The sequence below is a fragment of the Molothrus aeneus genome, chromosome 4, assembly GCF_037042795.1.
Source record: "Molothrus aeneus isolate 106 chromosome 4, BPBGC_Maene_1.0, whole genome shotgun sequence".
In the NCBI taxonomy this organism is placed as follows: Eukaryota; Metazoa; Chordata; class Aves; order Passeriformes; family Icteridae; genus Molothrus; species Molothrus aeneus.
The window spans coordinates 56069462-56089099 of record NC_089649.1 but is presented as its reverse complement, the minus strand read 5'-3'; positions in this window follow the sequence as shown (position 1 = coordinate 56089099).

Here is a 19638-nt window from a genome sequence, read left to right as displayed (position 1 = left end):
CATGTGAGCATAGAACTCAAGCAAGGTGTCCCATAAGGTAGTAGAGGTGGCATTTATGTGACAGATTTATTGTATTTATTTTTTTCACGCTCACAGTAATAATACTTTGATGCCATCTATACTAGTTTCAGACCAGGAATACTGTATTTCCTGACACTATTCCAAGTAATTAATGTATTGTGTTTTGCCCAGCCAGCTGAGGTGATGTAGAGGGTCCTATTTGCTGAGCCAAGGTTCAGGCACAGAAGTTCTGCAAGGTAAATCAGTGGTGGAATCATCCTGCCTGTGTCCATGAAGGGTATGCATTTTACGACAACTCCAGACTTTATTAATTTGCACACACTATTTTTTTTTTCCTAAAATTTCAAGTTCCAGGAAAGTTTTTACAAAAATTGAGAGAGCAAAGAGTGGGCAAACATTCATGAGAAAGGAAAAAAATTATATACAGCAAAGCTGAACTTTGCCAGATAAGTGACTACTCTAATAAATGTTTGACTTTTCTCACCCACTTTCTGGAGAGAGATTCAGGCTTAAGAAATAAAGTCTCTAAATTAAGAAGCTTAATAATTTGTGCATTTAAGATGACTTGGTGGCTTGTGGGAGTGCTTAAGGTTTATGCTAGAAATTCCCTTGCATCCCAGGGATCAAGAGGAGGAGCTGATAAGATAACTCGAGGCACAGGAGCAGCATGTCTCACTCCACTGGCTCTGTCTTCAGAGAACATTAGCAGCTGGCATAAGGATGAGTCTAGCTCTCTCTGAAAATCATAAAAGAAAGCAGACAGCTACACTATACTGCCTCTAGTTACCACCACATGCTTCCCCTATGCACTGAAACTTATTTCCATTGCTCCAGTGGCTGGTTTCAGGATTTCTCATCATGGTAGATTCATTGTCAGACGAGAAAAAGGAAAAAAACTTTGTCCTAATTAGTATCGATCATCAAATAACAACATACCTGAGATGGAATCACAGATGCCACACTGGGAACTGGAAAAGCCCTGAAGGCTTTCTAGAGGGGGTATAAGTGTATTTGATCTTCCTGGCTTTCTATGCTCATTCCTGACAAGCAGTGACAAGTGACCAGGAGGCAGTAATTGGCTTCAAGACAGTTTCACTGTGACTGAGTAAGGAAGTGGGATCATATTTTTGCTGTGCAAACCCAACCTAAGGAGCAGCCCAACTGGAGACATTTTCTGAGGGCAAAATTCACCTGTTCTATAGATGATAGCTTGGTATGATATTCTAATAATATAACTACACTGACTTGTACTATTCTTTTCATCAATTTTAACCCCTAAGTCCTTTCTAAAAGGACAAGTAAACAAGAAACTCCCATACCATTATCCCTTCTGTTTTAGGATTTCTTTTTCAAAGATGGGAGAAGAGGGACAGGAGATTTCAAAGGCTTCTTGCACCTGTTAGACCACACTGCATTGCACCTGTGAAGCTGCTTTTTTTTCTCTCTCCCCACCTGTGGAAGGAACACGCTAAGTGCAGCACAGCAATGTGTATTATACAGCTCAGTTACTTAGATACTGCATTTAACTAGAGACACTTATTCCCATCAATTAATGGTTAGCCAGTGTGACTGAACACCGGAAAATGCTCTCTGTGAACATTTGTTTCAGTTCCTAGTGAAATTTGCCTGCAATCACATTCCTTCTGCCTACATTTCTCACAAATGAGCTATTCATTAGTTTTATGCTAGGCCAGGAATATGCACTGAAAGTGGAGCTACTCAAAACAATTTCCAGTTCAACATTGAAAAAAAAAGGAAAGGGTGGGTGGAAATTTAGTCTGTGTTCTCAGACGTGAAAAGGAGTGAGAAATAAAAATTGAAAGTGATTTTGAAATTTGTAACTAGGGCAATGGCAAGTTTCTAAATGGCACAGACTGTGAGCAAGTTACACTGTCCTTTGTGCTCCACTGAAGTAGGGGCATCATTCCTGGAATTAACAAACTGGCCCCAAAAGGTGTCTGAGGCCATCCAGGTGTTACAGGTTCAAGGCAATGGCTTGAAGTTCTAAGGTGAACCACAGGCATGCCAAAAAGGAAATACAGAAGTTATGTTCCCTACTGTCTTCCATTCTCTTCTGCCTTCAGACTGTAAGTGCTTCAGGACATAACTGTACATATACATGTTCTCAGATAAAAGCAGCAGAGGCAGGCAAAAATTATAGTGTGGATGAAAATAGTTGATCAAAATGTTTGAACAAATACACTTACAAGAGTATCTTTATCTTCAAATTATTCATAAAATGTCTGGCAAGAAACTTCAAGTTCCTTTCAAGAGGTTTTGCAGCCAAAATTTACCTTGAGAGCTGGGAATAATGTGTCAAGAGGAAGAGGTGTAGGAGGAGCATGGTAGCAGACCAAGGGTTAAGACAGCTGCAAAAAAACATCCAGGAAGATGGTAACACAGCAAACACCTACTCAGCAGAGTGTTTAATGCCAAAGACCAAGTTATGGCATGTAGCTGGTGATATTGCTGAGGTCAAGAGGCTGCAAACTCTTTTATGATGTTTATCTCTATCTTTCAGCTTCCTATATTTTGACTTTATACTCCATTTTTCTTTCCCCAGGCCTCACAGTAAGTGCCTAGTTGATGGCTATTCTGCTTAGCCTTTAAGAAATAAGGGCCAGCATTTCTGTGGTTTCTGTTTCCTGTGTCAGCAAATAACTCTGAGTAACAATTCTTGAAAATCAGGGTCTGTTCATGGACAATTTGCAAACATAAGAAGACTCAAAAATTCAATTAATAACTGACTTGTTATGAACTATTATCTCCACCTCTTCTGTTTGCTGCTCAGCAGCTGTGTGTGGCCAGTTAGGGCAACACATGCCCCCAAAAACATGAGACACATTACTTCTGACCTTGTTCCTCCTATGACCTTATGGCACTGGCTTGCAGAAAGAATATGTGTGTACAAATATCCTGGCGTAACTTCAAGAGCGGTTCAGTAAGTAGTTCACAACTGCTGACCATCTGGCTGTTAGATCTAAGAGGGATCTATTAATGTTAGAGCAAGAACAGTGCCAAGCTGCAGCAGAAACTGCATGCCCAAAGTGCATGCAGGCTGCCCCTGAAACCCTGACAGAAATCATTGCAATTGTTTTATCCACCCATTTACTCAAGTAATGTCACATTAGTGCTCATGCTGTCGTGTCCAGAAACACTTCACAGGAAGGAGCTCCATTATTTGATGGTGCAATAATAGGCAGCCTCTAACAGCTTTAAATCTGGCTTTATGTCTTCATGATATACTGGAAAAGACAAATTTTTGTGCATTCTCTTGCTCCTTCCTGCCCTCTGAGATGATCAAAAGCAATGGAATAGATAGACATAGGTGCTGTTAACACAGTGACAAGCCTCAGGTGGAGGCAACATAAATTAAACAGAGCTCTGCATTGTAGGATGATTTTACTGTGCCCTTGCTCAGCGTTAAAGGCTGGTAGAATAAGAATAAGTCTGTGTCATCCACCAGTTTTACTGCATTGGCAAAATATACAATAAGCAAAGAACAAAGGGTGGGGTGGGGTGTGGAGATACATGAATATATACAGTTTATGGGTGGATTTATGCATCATGGAAGCTGATGTACAAAATCTATACTCAGACATCTCTCCACACTTCTATTTTGCTGGTGTCACAAAAGAAATGATCCTGAGGGATTTGCCAGTGTCATCATGCACTTCAGTTTACAAAGGTCTTTTCATTTACTGGAAGCAACCAGAAGTAGAAGCTGTGAGGAGGTTAAAAAAAAGTATTGTATTGACATTGCTGCCAATTCTGCAAAACAGTAAGTAGTAATTTTGGAAACAATAAGATTTAATAATAAACTTTGCATTTTTTCTTTAAAGAATGTTTGGAAAACTGTCCAAACACACATTCTTTCTCTTATAGATACATTTAAATGTATTTGGAATGTGTATTGGGTCTCAGGGACAAGGCTAAATTTCATTTTCTAAAAGTTTTCTATTTTTTATTAATGAGTTGATTGGTCTAGCTTAAAATATTACCTGTAGGTATTTTTCCCTCCTGTGTATGCTTCCAAAGAGCAGATCAGTCTATGAAATTTAGGAAGTTGATCTGAACTGAATCTGGTATAAAAACCTTTTGAAGTTTGCCCATCACTGCTTACAATGCTGTTTTGAAAAATAACCTCAAGGCTATTTAATTAATCGTTCATTCTTCTAGTCTTGCAGCCCAGGTAGATTAATACCTATGCTGCCCATGGATCAATGAGTTCTGGAGTTTCCTACAGATTAGCACATCTGTAGTTTAAAGCCATTTTGCCTTAGAAGGAAAGAAAGAAGCAAAGAAAGAAAGTACAAACATATTCCCATGAGGAACCTTTCAGGGATCAATTCATAAGCAAAGGAAAACATGCTATTCTCAGCAAGGAAACAATGTATTTTTTGTCTGCTACAGTGATTAATAACATTCCATAGCTAGAGCCTATTTAAAGGGCTCCATCAATCCATGTAGGCCAAAAGCTGACCCATTTTAAATCCTTAAAATGCAATGAGAGTTGCCCTCAACATTTTTTTAAAATTATAGGAGTAAGTGGAACCTATAGAATTGCCACCAATTTCCTTCATCAAGAAAGCTTAGTATCACTGTTGAGCGCATTCAGAAATAGTGGCAGAAATCCTAGAGCTCTAGGGAAGCAGCTTAAAAATCTCTAAATCTCAGGGTAGATAGGGACCACAAGGTATCATGCTATTGGGTTCTTTATGCATACAACAATTCAGAAGAAAGATTTTTTTTTTCCCCAGTCCTAATTTCAAAATCCCCAACAAGGTTCTGCCTGTCTTCTGGCTTCTAGGTTCATAATCAGATAAAAAAAGCAAAGTTATGTCTGCCTCTTTCTGTGTAGCAGAGGTGGTAATGTTTTTCTGGAACTGATGAAATAAATTCAATATCTATAGGCATTTAGGAGCTCAGAGATTCCATCTTAGGTTTACAGTTAGAAGACTCAATCCTCAGCCTTAAGACTTCCCTCTCCCACATTAGCTGGAGATGAATATTTGCTGCTCTTTCCTGGGTCATGACTCTGAAAAGGACCAAATCCTTGCAGGTGACATTTAGTCAGTAGCCCAGAGACTGCTTGATTGTCACAGATCAGACCCCTGAGCTCTCCTTCAGCAAGGTACACATTTAGCTTCTCAGATGGTGAGTAATCTTGCTGATATTAGTAGAACTACTCAATATGCAAAGTCACTTTGGGATTTTAGTGGGTAGGGGACCTTCCGAATAAATAAATTCATAAATCCTCAAAGAACAAGAAGGCTGAAAAAATAATTTTTAAAAAATCATCAAAATCTTCAGTCAAAATAGATAAGAATCTCATTTTTTGTATCTAGTGAAAAAGTGCATTTTACTGAAGACAAAAACTGAATTATTAATATACAGCCAATAGCCAAACATAAGATAGAGTGTATGCTAATTTCAGAGTTCAAATAGGCATTTATGATCCTAAATTTAGCCTCCCATTAAAAAAAGTACCTTGCCCAAGCTGTTTAAAAACACATCAAACCCTCTAAGAGTGAAGCAGAAAAAAACAGTGTAGTGTCTTCAGCCTCAGAAAACCAGGCAGCAAAAGGGCAAGTGAGCAGTGCCTCCACCCTCAGCATTGCATGGGCAGCCTTGCAGCAGGAGCTGGGAACCACCCATCCCACCTGATGGGATGACTGACAAATAAAGCCAGCAGGGCTGATGACAAAACAAAATCCTTGGTATAATATGGAACAGATGAATAATGAGACAAATTCTTGGGGTCCAAAATCAGGCCAAAATATTCTGCCATGAAAAAAGATGTGAACTAATGGGTGGGGAAGTGCAGCCCAGGTCTGCAGCCTGTGTGTGCATCTGGGCTCTTGCTGTCAGACTGGGGCTGAAGGAGGGGCAGCAAGCAAGGCAGCCAACAAGGGCTGCTTGTTCCTGTGCTCCAGCATGCATCAGGCTGGTCCCTTTGATTCATGAGTGCCTCAGATTTGTGTTTTCCACCCTCTTGGGAACAAAGGCTCCATGTTCCCTTTGCTCTCTTTTTCATGTGTAACTCATGTGGTGCTGTAGGACTCTGTCTTCAAAGGATTTACAGCATCTATATGTCAGGCCCACAGCACTTTGAAAATTGGGGAGCTTAGGCTTATATGGCTTTAATGTTCCCCCTAGATATGGTCCTACACTGGCAAAATGCACTGAGGTTGACATCAACTGCCTGTAGTACATAATGAAATTCATACTTGAATGGCAAGTACTTAAAGTGCTTTTTCTGTAGTATATCACCAATGATTTTCTCACTCTAGTTATTACTTATTTCTAAAACCTTCATTACAGAAGCGGTTAAAAAATAACTTTCTCCTTTTAAAATGTTGATTTGTTTTTCTTGCAGAGAATGTGTTGTAAAATGTCAAGGTAAGCATTAGTTAAAGGGCTACTACACCATGCCAGCAGGAGCAATTTGCTTCTTATGCATATATTCCTGAATATTATTTTGTTCCCTTTCTTGTTGTGAATGGGAACCACTTCCTTACAGCAGCCAGGGGCTTTCCTCCCCCTCTCCTGCCCTTTCTTCACCAGCTCAACAGCAGGGGCACAGTGAGGGCATGGGCAGTGGAGGCACTTGTAGCAGATCTGTACATTAAGATACAGTTGCTCTGAATAAATGCAGTCAGCAGGCATCATTTCAGTCTGAAAACTCAACATTTTCTGTGTGTTAAAACTATATTAAGCCATTTAATTGTTTTGTGATTACCAGAACACTTACCTTGTGAGGATATTAATTATCTGAGCATAAAAAGACCAAGTTTTTCTGTAAAGAGAAAGCCATTATTTTTTCTTTTTTTTCTTTTTTTTTTTTTAAGTTATTCAAGTTTATTTTACTCATTCCAGCTAAATAGATCTTGCCTGGGAAAGAGGGAAAAAAAATGGGTCTAAATGCAAATTAACATTGCTGTTTAAATATCACAGACCATTTTCTCTGAGCCCAGTTACAATAACTAGTAATTATAAAAATTGCTTGCCTTGGGCTTCTGGCTAAGCCAATGCTAAACTTGTCCTTTTATTAGATCTGTCAGACTGAGTTAATTATCTTTATGATAATAGATGTGCCTTACCTCAAACAAAACAAATACCCTTATAATTAGCTTTTTAGTTAGAATTTTAATTTATTTATAAAGACTGTTTGTTTTGTTTCTTTTTTTCCTTTTACAAAGAAGTTTTGAGCTTTAACAGGTTACTAGTCAGCTTAGTAGTATTTAAGAAAAAACAAAATTACCAAAATGTTTTGGGGTTAACATTGTTCCCACCTAGCCACTGTGGAATCTGTTGGGTTATGTGAACATGCAGGTGTATATTTGTGCAGAAGACAAGGGAGAGAGGAAGAAACAAGGCATGTTCTTTTATTCCAGAGAAAGTTTTCTCTGAGCTGATTTTTGAAACAGCACATTAAGCAAATTTAATAGTGAGGCAAGCTAGCAAACACTAATCCAGGCTGCATGTTTTCTTTTGAATCCTTTTTCTGAAGTCAGAGATGAACTTTTGTTAGACTACTGAAAATAGAAAGCACAGTCTGGTTTAATATATCTCTGTCTCCACAAAATCCCTTTCAATCTCTCTCTCTTTCTCTCTTCTTTTTTTCCTTCTTATCTTCCTCATATATTCTCTGAACTGATCCTGCAAGCCCTCCAAGCAGAACTCCTGGTAAGAATTGAGGGCTTGCAGAACGGCGTCTGTACTTTATTCAGCATTTCAGATGCATTTATTGCATTAAATAAAAAAATAAAAAGTGTTCCTTGTGCATCAGGGCTATCTATTTTCAAAAAAAAAAAAAAAAGAAAATATTTTGAATTCGGGATTAGTGGAAAATGCAGTCTACAGATTAATGAATTAAAGAACATGGTTAGGAAACAAGTGCCTTGTGTATTATTTTAGTTCTGTCACACTGATAGGATCCAGATTAGATTTGTCAGATGAAGCCTGTTTAAATCAGAGTCATAGTGTAACTTCTCTTGAACTGATTGTCCCCATGGGAGCAAGGCAGTCCTATCTGACAACATTGTCAAGGTCTCAGGTCATTAATATTTCTGTCAGAATTTGAGATCCAAGGATTAGTTGAGGTTAACCAATACTGTTTTATCATCTTATTCCCTCTCTATCATATCTTGTTCCCTCTCTACTGAAGTAGCGGAACAGGCTTGATATGCAACAAATGTAAGGGGAATGTGGATAAAAATGGCAATTACAGTAGGAGGAGACATTGCCAATATTTACTAGTTTTTCAATTAATAAAGTAATTTGAAAAGTAAACAGCTTTGCAACCAAATGAACGCAAATGCAGCTGTTTGGTAATGAAAAAACCCAAACCATTACTCTGCACCTTGTGTAAGCATGCAAAAGGAAAAAAGGACCCACTTGAAATCAACAGACATATCTTTCTTCTCTCTATAACTTCTATATAATATATTGTTTCTATATAACTTATAAGCACCTCAGAATTACAGGAAATACTACTAAACAATGAAAATGTACTATTAAATAAAAAAATAGTGATAAGCTAGCATTAAAAGCAACCCAATATCAATATATTTCTGTTTGTGATTTAAAAAAAATTTTTTTTTTGGTAAGTTAAAGTTCTTTGCTGAAAACAAATATTTCAGTGGCTAATAATTAAAACTATTGTGACAGAAGGTTATGTTTTCCTAACTTTCTACAGTCTATTTGACTCTTCTAAATCACCATCAGGCTTATGTTTATTCTATATTGTTGAAAGATGGCAGGAGAAATGGGAAAAGGAGACAAGAAATCAAAATAGAAATGGAAATGTTTTAAATGTAAGAGTGGGTGAAATATAACCTCCCTCCAACAGGCACTGTCAGAAGTAAGGTCCTGTTGCCAGCCATGTTTGCTTGTACTTCTAGAAGAGGTGTTAAATCTACTGTTTAGGAAGACCAAGTTTATAATTTTTTGAGTCCTTCTTTAGTCTTTCACCAGGCCCCTTGCAATTTAGAGGGCTATGTGGCCACTTCTTCTTCTGGCCAAGGAGACAGGCAAGGAGAGACCCAGGTCAGCTTTCTGGAGAAGCCAGAGCCCCTGGAGCCAGGTCTGTGCTGATTTCCCTGGCTGGCTGACAGCACTGGGGCAGGGTTTCTGCACACAAAGTCCCAGTGATCCTCCTCAAAACCGAATATAATTTGTTTTTCAGCACTTGTACTGCAGCTAGAAAAAGGTATTAGAGCTATAGATAACCTCTCCTCCCAGCCCCCAGTCATACCCAAAGGCGTCATTGCGTTCTTGGCAATGGTGAAAAAGGATTCTGATTCGGTGCTTCTACTGGAGTCCCAGAAAACCCTTTGCTGCTGAAAATAAAAAGCTGATCTCTGGTTTTTTTCTTAGGAAGTCAAAGTGCAGTACCACACCAACATTAGCAAAAGTAGGATGATGCTTCTTCAGTCACCCCTCATTCCCAGCTCAGTTTCCTGGTCCTTTGCAGCAGTCCTGGTGCCTGTCTGATCCTTTACTGAGATGGTTCACAGAGCTGAACTAGCAGTAACTTATTGTCTGATTTAGTCTTAATTTCTGATTTTTAGCAGTAGCATGTGTTTCTGATTTTCAGTGACTCTCTGACCCAGCTCCCAGTGGCATCAGGTGAGTGCTGGTTGCAGGACAGGTGGGACTATGAGGCTGGAGGCAAACTTTGAATCGCTGCTGCTCACAGGTCTGTGACGCCAGGCATTGCTGCCACAGCTATGCACCAGCTGGGGCTTTCAGTGATTGCTGGGATCCTCTTCACCCAAGCCTATATTTTATCTTTCCTGAGTAGTTTCTTAAGAAAATCATTTTGATCTATCTCTCTGTCAAGCAACATAACACAAAAAAATACCTCACATAACACAAAACACTCTAGATAGATCCCAGCTTTCTGTACATTTTCGGTAGTTTTTTGCTTTCGTTTCTTTTATTTCAGATGTCCTGGTTAGACTGGGAGAACACATTGTATGGAGATAAAGAAACTGGGGTTAAATTACACTGTTGGCACTATTGGTTTTGCTTGTACTAGAGCAAAATTCTCTATTTTCTGTGGTCATATTTGTTCTTTCTTGTACAAAAATTATAACAGCTTCTATTCAAGCAATGATATTTTTCAAGGAGATGCTATACTTCAGTACTATCTAAGATTTAGATATTCTATACATAACCCATAGTAATAATAGAGATTATAATATGCAGTCTTTTTCTAATAGTCCTAGGGGATTCCACATGAACAGAAAAATATGTTGTGAAATCTCTCAACATAAACAAATTCTTTTTTCTCTGCAAAATTTTCCAAAATTCTCATTAGTCATGATCACATTAGAAGATTCTGATTGAAATTGAAAGAATTTAATTTCCCTACAAACTAATGCACAATGCCCTAGAATCATCTGTTCTTACAATTACGTGATCAGTTATATAAAAACAGAAAGCTTCTTACCATTGAGCAGACATCTTCAGGAAAAGGCATAGCTGTACTTGAGTCTGCTCTGCTCTTTTGTGGGTCTGATGCTCTGTCACCATCCTGCAAGGACAAATACAGCTCAACATGGGCATGGCAGGGTTTGCTCTTAAAAATACTTTAGAATGGCACTTTAATATTTTAGTATTTTAAAGTGAACTTCCAAGTGGAATGCATTTGTTGCATATTTGCTTTACAATGGATGAATTAATCCCTCCAAATATGAGTGTTCACTAAAGCAACGGAAAAAGCATATTACTGAGTTTGCAAATTCAGGTCTTCCAATGTTAGGAAATGTCACAGTTAAGGCTGCAACTTCAACTCCACCCCCTTGGACAAATGCATCATGATACAAGTTTTAATTAGTTTCCAATCTCTACTTTTCCACAGTACTACTGCTTTACTGGATGGAACACAGTATGCATCCCTTCTGGCTGCCCATAAAATATAAAATTATGAAAAACAGTGTTACACCGGCCAAATATTATTACTAAAACATCTCAGTGGAAGGTAACTGGTGTACATAAATTCTTTGCATTTGTATGTACTGTACATTATTGTGAAAGTTACTCTTCTCATGAGAATAATAGTGTCAATTAGGCTGTCAAGGATGAGCGAGCCCATCATGTGAGCTTTGACAGAATGCTTGGGTTGATTAGCTTCATGCAGTTATCATAGCTTAATATTTACATTTGAGTAGCTAAAATTTTACAAGGTCTCTCTGAATCATTGCTGCTTACAGAACTGCATTCATAAATATTATTTGTCTTGAAAAAGAAACATCATCACATACTGTACATCACTTAAATATGTTCATTTAAATTGGTTGCAGGCATAGCTATCAAATCAAGATTAAAGCACCATTTTTCCTTATTATATGAACAGGCAAAAAATGAACCAAGTCACACTGCTTAGGATTGTTGAACACAAGGCTGGATTTCTCATTCCTGTGTTTAGTTTCTAGGACTTGTCAAAAATGAGTGATATTTACTGCTTACACCACTGGGAAAAGTAAAATCTACCTGTGGAAGGAAAAAAGGCAGATTAGACTAGTCCTGTAGGCTAGAGTGCATATCAGGCTCAGCACTTGGCTTAACCCTTACAAGAAAAGGAAGGATTTACTAACCCATCTCTTGGACACCATGTCTCTTTTCTTGGGGTACCCTTCCTTGCAAGCAGACATCTTTCAGCTGGGGAACTGGACTTGGGAACTGATCTTCCCCTTCCTGTAGCAATAATGGAATAAGGTGGACACACAAGGAGGTGTGTTATATACAGAGCTGGCAGCATAGCTCCTGCTTTGCTCTTCAGTCCAAAGGCAGAGCAGGGACCAGCAGGATCTGGAGTGTGCTTTTTCCCAATTCATAAAAGAGATCTTAATTTTTTTAAATGATAATACAAGGTGCCAAAGACAGATTTCCTTCAGAATGTCATATATCGCTCTCAGCAGGGCTTTTAGTTTTCAGTGACTTCTGTTATATATGCCATCTGCTTTCAGTTGCAGCCTTACCAAATCTCCTCCTGGATGCTATTTCAGGGCTGCGTATCTTGGACATTGCAAGGTCAGAATTCTAGGCAATACTATCTCTGTGCCAAAAGATAAACACCTTCTCAATTTTCATTTGGTCTCTAGTCAAATTAACCTCTCATTGACTTCAACTCAGGACTCTGGAATTTTGCCCAAAATAATAGTTCTAATGAAATGAAAGAATATCCAGTATGAAAGATGATTCACAGATGGAAGCACAAAGGTATGCAATGTTTTAAAACATTGAATAAAACATATCTTGTCCCACGTGCCTCTTCCACATGGTGGCAAATGCACAGACTAGGTTTTCTATTTTGTATGAAGAGTTTTCTGAATTCTTTCTTCTGTTTGGGTCTTGTGTGTTCTCCATTGAGACTGTAGAGGATGGATGCTGAGCACCTAAGTGCCAGGCTGTTTTAATCTCAGTGTCAGCTTTAGTCTTTCCTTACCTGCGTTTGTCCACAGCATGAGTGAGGACTGCCAATGGACTAATCTAAAGCAAAGTAGTAAGTCATTCTCCCTCATACTGTGACATTGAGGGAGGTGTCATGGGCTCACTAACTGAAGGGTAGAGAAGGCTAGCAGCTCCTATGTTGGGTTTCCACCACATGAAATCCTGCTGTGTCAAGGATACTAGATCACTGTTACGGGAATTAGTAACTATGGGGAAAAAGACAGGAAGGAGAAGTGTATTTTAAAAGAAGGCTGAAAGAAACACCAAAAGAGCAAATGAATAAAACATGACAGAAGCAATCAGAGAAGTAAAGGAGTCAAAGGAAGCATTAAGGTGAAAATATTAAGTGAATGATAGGGAGGAAAAGATGCATGGAAAGTAAAAATGGAGATCTGGGATAAGGTTAGGTTGTTAGGGACTTGGCCTGTTCAAGTCACTAGCTTGAATTTCCACATTTGCATTGCAGCCATGTCAGGAGCCCAGACAGCGAGCAGGAAGGTGGCACATGACAAAACACAGCATTTGGAAGTGAAAGAAAGAATAGACTTGTCTGGCACCTTTAGAAAAAACAGTCAGGAGAGTACTCTCTGATAAACTGTTCTTGAATATACTGCCAGAAATGTAAACATAGCAGAGATTGATCTGAACTCCTCATTTTTCACACAAAACCTCTTTCCACTTCTCAGCGATTAGGGTCACTAGAGAAATGGTGGAGGAGAGAGAGAAAGGCTGACGTTAATTACAGATTTACTATGTCAACTTCATTATAATATGAAAGAACAAAAGCCAGTGCTGTAAGACAAGTAGGGAAAGCACATATAAAAACTGGATAAGTCTGAGAAGGCACCTCTCAAACTCCACATCCCTTCCTGCTCCCTTCACCAAACAGTAACTAGGACAAAGCTCTTATTCCCTGTAGCTGGGAATAAGAAATTAGGGAATAGAGTTCTCTCTTCTCTTATTCAATATTGTGGACCATGCTAAAGTAGAAGATAACCAGAAGGGGATCATGGTAAAGAACAATAACTGCATTAAACTCACCCATGCCTTCCCAGGTCTGGCAATGTGACCAACCTGATATGGGTACAAGGGATATATTAGTGGATGTAAAGATATTGTAACTTAAGATCTCCTTGTTCAATTCCCAAGACAAAATTTACCTACAATTCACAAATTACTTGAGCCCATCTTTACAGATGAAGGATATTTTCCAGAGGGGGGAAAAAAAAAAAAAGTCACTGGATTATAGTTATCACAAAGCCAGAGGGGAAAATTGCACAGTAAAGCAGTATATTTATATCTACAGAACTGTAGAGAGCAAGCAAAACAAAATAAAAATAAAATACTCCTAAGCAGCCTAAATAGCATTGCAAATAAAACTTTATATTAAGAGATACATTTGCATAGCAGAAAAATTAGATGTGAAACTTGCAGTAACCACAGATCAAACCATTAAAAGTAAAAAGGGGTCTGCAGAAATCTTGATGGGTGATGAATTAAAAAATAATTAAGGACTTCAAAATTTGACCTAATAATAGGATTTGCATGTCCAGTTTTAAAATGAAACCCCATGGAAGCCATTTTCCCTTGATACATAGGCATATTTCAGTTTAACAGTAAAGGAAGAAATGTGAACACATTAAGGATGGAGTATACCATGTTAGAATCCCAGAAGGACTTAACTGAGTTTAATTTAGATTAATAGGATACTATATAAATACTTCTTGCCTGTTAAGTACTTTTTATTAAAATATAACCAATTTCTAATAATTTTGCATCATTCACAATCCAAAAGCATAAAGAGAATAACAATTTCAAAAGTAATGAAATTCTGTTTTCAAAAAACCAAGACATTCAAAGCTGGGCTTGTTTTTAAGAGTGTAGAAATGTCATTCATTCCTAATTTTAGTTCCTGAAAGGAAAGTTTAATCTTGTAGTTCAATCTAGCCTTAACTAGATGTCTGTGTTTCCTCTGCAGTCAGTGAAGAGCAACAAATACCTCCAACAAACAGTTCATCCATTGTAGAAGAGGAGACTGGAGTAAGTGGATTATGTCACTCTCTGATAGTGTTTATGAATTTCTCCTCATTAACACTGATGTCATCCTGATGAAAATCTGTAACCAGGCTTGTACATTTACACACCTTAAAGGAAGTTAGGTGATCCTCAGCTCACAGTGGAGTTTTCAAAATCTCCAATCTCACATTACCAATTATTTCAAAATTGTAGGCACATATGCCTTCAAGCACTTTTGGATGGGACATTGGTTCTCTTAAGCCATCTAATTGGTTTAGATTGTGTATTTTCTACTGTTTAGAATAACTATTAAATCAGCATGAGGACTGGAGGATATTTGGGAAAGAAAATCAGGCCCTAACTTATCACTGTTTTATGTTAAAAGTAATAGCAGACTCCGTTTTGCCAATTATTGTGACAAGATATATGTGATTATTACTCTAGAGAAAGAGTACACTCTTCTTCTTTACCCTCAGCTGTGAGCAGTACTCATCACTGCCCTTTGAAAATAGTGAAAGCTACACATAGTGGGATCCAAGTTTCATATTGTATCTCATGGATATTCAGGAAATAGCAACTATGAACTACAGCAGACAGATGATAAAAGATAGAAGGAAAACCACAGATATTTAAGTACAGGGAGAAATGTAAAGGAACAGTGATCGCTAGTGGCAGAGAGAACTATTTGCATGTACATTTTCCCTTCAAAAACTTTTGTATCTGTACATTTTTTTCATAATTAAGTGGTATATCTTACACAGTATTCTGGGATGAGAACTATTATTTTCACAGTGAAAAGTGAGATTCAGAAAGATTAGAGACCTCAGCCAGAAAAACATTAATTAGTGTGCTAGACTTTACTGTCAATAGGAACCGTAAGCTTGACACATGCCTGGAGTTTTACTCAATCCAGACCATAATTCTCGTCTCAGTTCTTCAAGGTAGCTAGTAACTAAGATGGATAAAATTGTTATTTAACTGTGTACAAATTATAGCATTTCCATAGAACTAGATTTATTATGTATATAATCCTATTGATTTCATCTTTATTTAACTCCCCTAGAATGCTATTGAGAATTAAATAATTCAAACCCAGTTTATTCTTGCATTTAAAATCCACACTGATTGTTTTTGACACTTATGTGTGATAAAGACTTTAAGATGCACCTTTTAATAGCTCCATAGTTACCTGTCGTCAGCTTGAACGGAAAGAACAGAAAACAAACCATCATCACAATATTTCTGACAAAGCAAAAAGTCAGTGAACTTTCACTCTTGTCCTTTTCCAAATCCCCTGCTCCCAAGACATAGCTTAGAAACTGCTAAAACATCTGTCAGATGACAGATATTTCCTATGCAACTGTGAAAAAAGTCTGGTTACCTAATTGGAAATATATGATGTTTATTTTTCCTGTTGTTACTGATTCATAAGTGAAGTATCCAATAAACCTGTTAGAGGGAAACATCATCAAACTACTTACAACCGCTGAGTCTCAGTAGCTAGCAAATTCCAGTCTTGCCAAATGTAAACATTTTTGGAAGAGGATCCACACATCTGGACGATTAAATAATTTAAACCTCACCTATTACTCATTTCTTATCTTTGTATTTCTTCTTCATTGTGTTGTTGGGGGCTTTTCTTGAAGCAATGAAAATTCTCAAGGCAAAAGGGGATCTTTCTAATTAGTAGGCTAAGAGTAAGCATTTCATTAAAAAAGGACACTTTATCTGAAATATAGAAATATGGGGTAAAATTCTGATTTCAGAAAGGGAAGTAGTGTATAACTACCCATGAGCCTGATGTAATCAGTGTGAACAAAATAAAATCTTCATTGTTTTGTACAGTTCCAAATACCATGGCTCCCCTTTTCACATGTATCCACCTATATTTAGGCACAACCCTCTTGCTTAATGTTAAGGGATTTTATCCGATGAGTTTTGGGGATCTCCCTCCAGTTGAGCAAATATCACTGATTACAGTAAACAGAATATGATGAAAGGTTTTTGCATCATTTGCAATCTTCAACAACAAAATATTGTTATCACTGTTTTTCCTAAGGCTCATTCTCCTGCTCAATATCTTAATGGCATGTGTTTTAATCCTAGCATTTTCAGTTTGTGACAGAGTTCAGCTAACCACAGTATCCTCAATTCAACACCACCCACGGTTTCTATCCATTTTGTACTGTCAGAAGCACATCAAGCAGCCTCTGAGAGTAATCACATCAAAATCGATTTTCATGGCTGAGAGAAAAATAATGGAAATTTCTCTAATGTAGAAAATGTATGTGTTCCTTTTGGTTAACCAAAATAGACTATATATCAGGACTGTCAAAATTAAGTTTTCTTAATTCAATGCTCTTCTCCAGACTTGTGTACAAATTACAAGCCCTCACTACAGAATGTCTTTAAAATGATACTCTGTTGGACTGCCTCAATGTGGTTCCCACAAAATGAACAGTCTACCCAAGTGATGGACTACAGATCATTCTCCATAGTAGATCTACAAGCAAATTAATCAAGGGATTATAAAAAGAGCCCCTGAACCTATATGAAATGGCCAGCCAGGACTCTATACCTGCACAGAGCCTCGTGATGTTATCAACTGCTGCACAAAGCCAACAGCAGGGTATAGAGGCCACATATTACATCATGGGTCAGTTCTGTGCTTCTAAAACCCCCCAAGAAATGTGAGATTCAATGCACTATCATGCAAGCAAAGCTCAGTAAAATTTTCCAGAAGAATACTTCAACAAGGATGTTCTCTAAAGGAGCAAGAACCTCTTAAATATAACAATCATTTTTAATTGTTTGACAGCATTGTTGGAAAATCATGTTCAAATGTTAGTTAGCAGTTCTGAATATGCTGCTTGTCTGTGACTGCTCTAAACAGTTGTGCAATATTATGTTCCAGAGTTAGGTTTGCTTACCTCCTTTAAGTGGATTTGAAATGTTGAAGTGGATGTTCATGAGCTTACTCGTAGAGATTCTGGTAGGAGCCATAAAGAGAGAAAAGGCTAAAATAGCTCGTGTTATTTCCTGAGGTTATCTTAGAACTAGGTGCTAGAGAAGAGACTGGCAGCAGTAATAGTCAGGCACATGTATTTGGGATCCAGCAAAGGCATTTTCTGTGGAAATGCATGGGAATTTTCTGAAGGTAATTACAGATTGCCATAAATATTTATTAAAATTTGAAAATGGATATGGTAGTGACCTACATTCTTAAAACAGGATTAGCTCATTATTCTGAAAAGTGTTTTTAGTGGTGCATATGGAAAAAAAATAGGAGTGGCAAGCTCTGATTTAGAAAGGCTTTTGTTGCTTTGCTAAGGAGACACAGTCCAAATGAAACTATGATGTCATAAGTGAAAACTTGGGTTAAAGAACTTTATCCAGAAAGTAGTTCTCAGATGACATTCTGCAACACTCTATTCTGGATTTTGTCCATTGTCACTAACAAGTCAGACAATGGGATAAAAAACATGTTTATTAAATCTGCAGCTCATGTAAAGCTGGGAGGGATCACACACACATTTAAGGACAGAATTAGAAATCAAGATGGTTTTCATGAACTGAAGAAATAGTCTGAAAAATATATGGTGCTGTTTGGTAAGTGGGAAGGATTAATGACAAGTCAGAATGAGCAGCTGATCAGTTCAGGAACTGAGGTCATAGAGGGTTAAAGGGTGAACATGGATAGTAACACCAAGCTGGTGTGACAAAGGTTAATGTCACTTTAGGCACATAAACAAAAGTTTACCAGTAAGGGATATAGTATGGTTCTTCCTGCACACCTCCTCCTAGTCAGGCTGAGTTAAAATAACACCTCCAAATCTGGGGGATGTGCTTCAGCAAGAAGAGAGACTTGGAGAGGTGTCCAGAGCAGAGCCATCAGAATGAGCAGAGCCCTAGGAAACATGATCTAACAGAAAAGATTGAAAGTCTGAGTTATTAAAGTTAAGAAAAACTGTCAGGAGACCTGACAGGGCTGTTGCACAGTGGAATGGAACAATAAATTCTCCATGATATCTCACAGGCTAAGAAGAGGCGATCGTAAATTACAACACTGAAGACTCAAGTTACAATTTAGAAGTGATTTTCTAAATATGAGGCAGTGAGGAGATGACTGAGCTTTCACTGTCAGGGACCTTTAAGAACAGGCTGAGCAAGAATGGCAGAGGTTTAACAGATCTCACCCATAACCAAAGGGGTGGACCAGAGGAAGCTATTTCCAGCTCTATTTTTATAGGAGCTGATGACTGTGCACTTAAGCGTCTGTGCACAAGTACTTGGACAGGTCTAACCAATTAACTTGGTCATGATGGTATGCAGCATCTCTTAGTGACAGAAACACCTGAAAAAAACATCAGGTGGTGTTGTCAGCTCCTGCAGTCTTACATTGGCTCAGCTCCTGAACTCATATAATAACAAGAAAACCTTTCTTCTCACAGAGAGGAAAAAAAAAAGTAAATTTCTAATCTTGCCTTTGTGAAGAAGAACTTGAAAACTTGTCTCCAAATAGCTTAAAAAATCAGATGACAAAGAAAAAGGGACAACGTTTCTACACCATTAAATTCTCATGGTTTTGGGGGGGCCTGACTCGCTGTTTTTCAAAGGAGTTGGCATTAATGGTAATGGGCTAATTTGAATAGACAAATTTAGAAATTGATATTCCTGAACTTCCTATTATAGAGAAGGCAATACTGCCTGAACAGCAGGTCTATTTCAGGAAATTAAAACCTCCCCATATCCTTTCAGATGACTTGATCGTTTCTACATTTCAGTCAATGTTACACAGGGGACATTGCACAATGTTTAACATGGTGGCAGAAAATTCACCTAGCAGAGAATTGTGAAGGCACAGTCTGCTCAAAGACTCTCCAGCTGGGAACAGACATAACAGGGGCACAAGGAATTAATTTTCGGGCAATCTCTGTTTGGAAGTTGTTGTCTCATTAACAGTACTTCTTCTACAGGGTGGGTCTAGGTAGAAGCTGCATTCAGAGGAGCAGCTCTCTTTTGTACCAAGCAGGTCCAGACATCTGCATTCTCAAAAGACATATGAGTTAAAACATATTATAGGTGTCAAATGTGAGATTTGTTTAAGTGAGTGTTTAAGTGTTTCTTCCCCCAGAAACA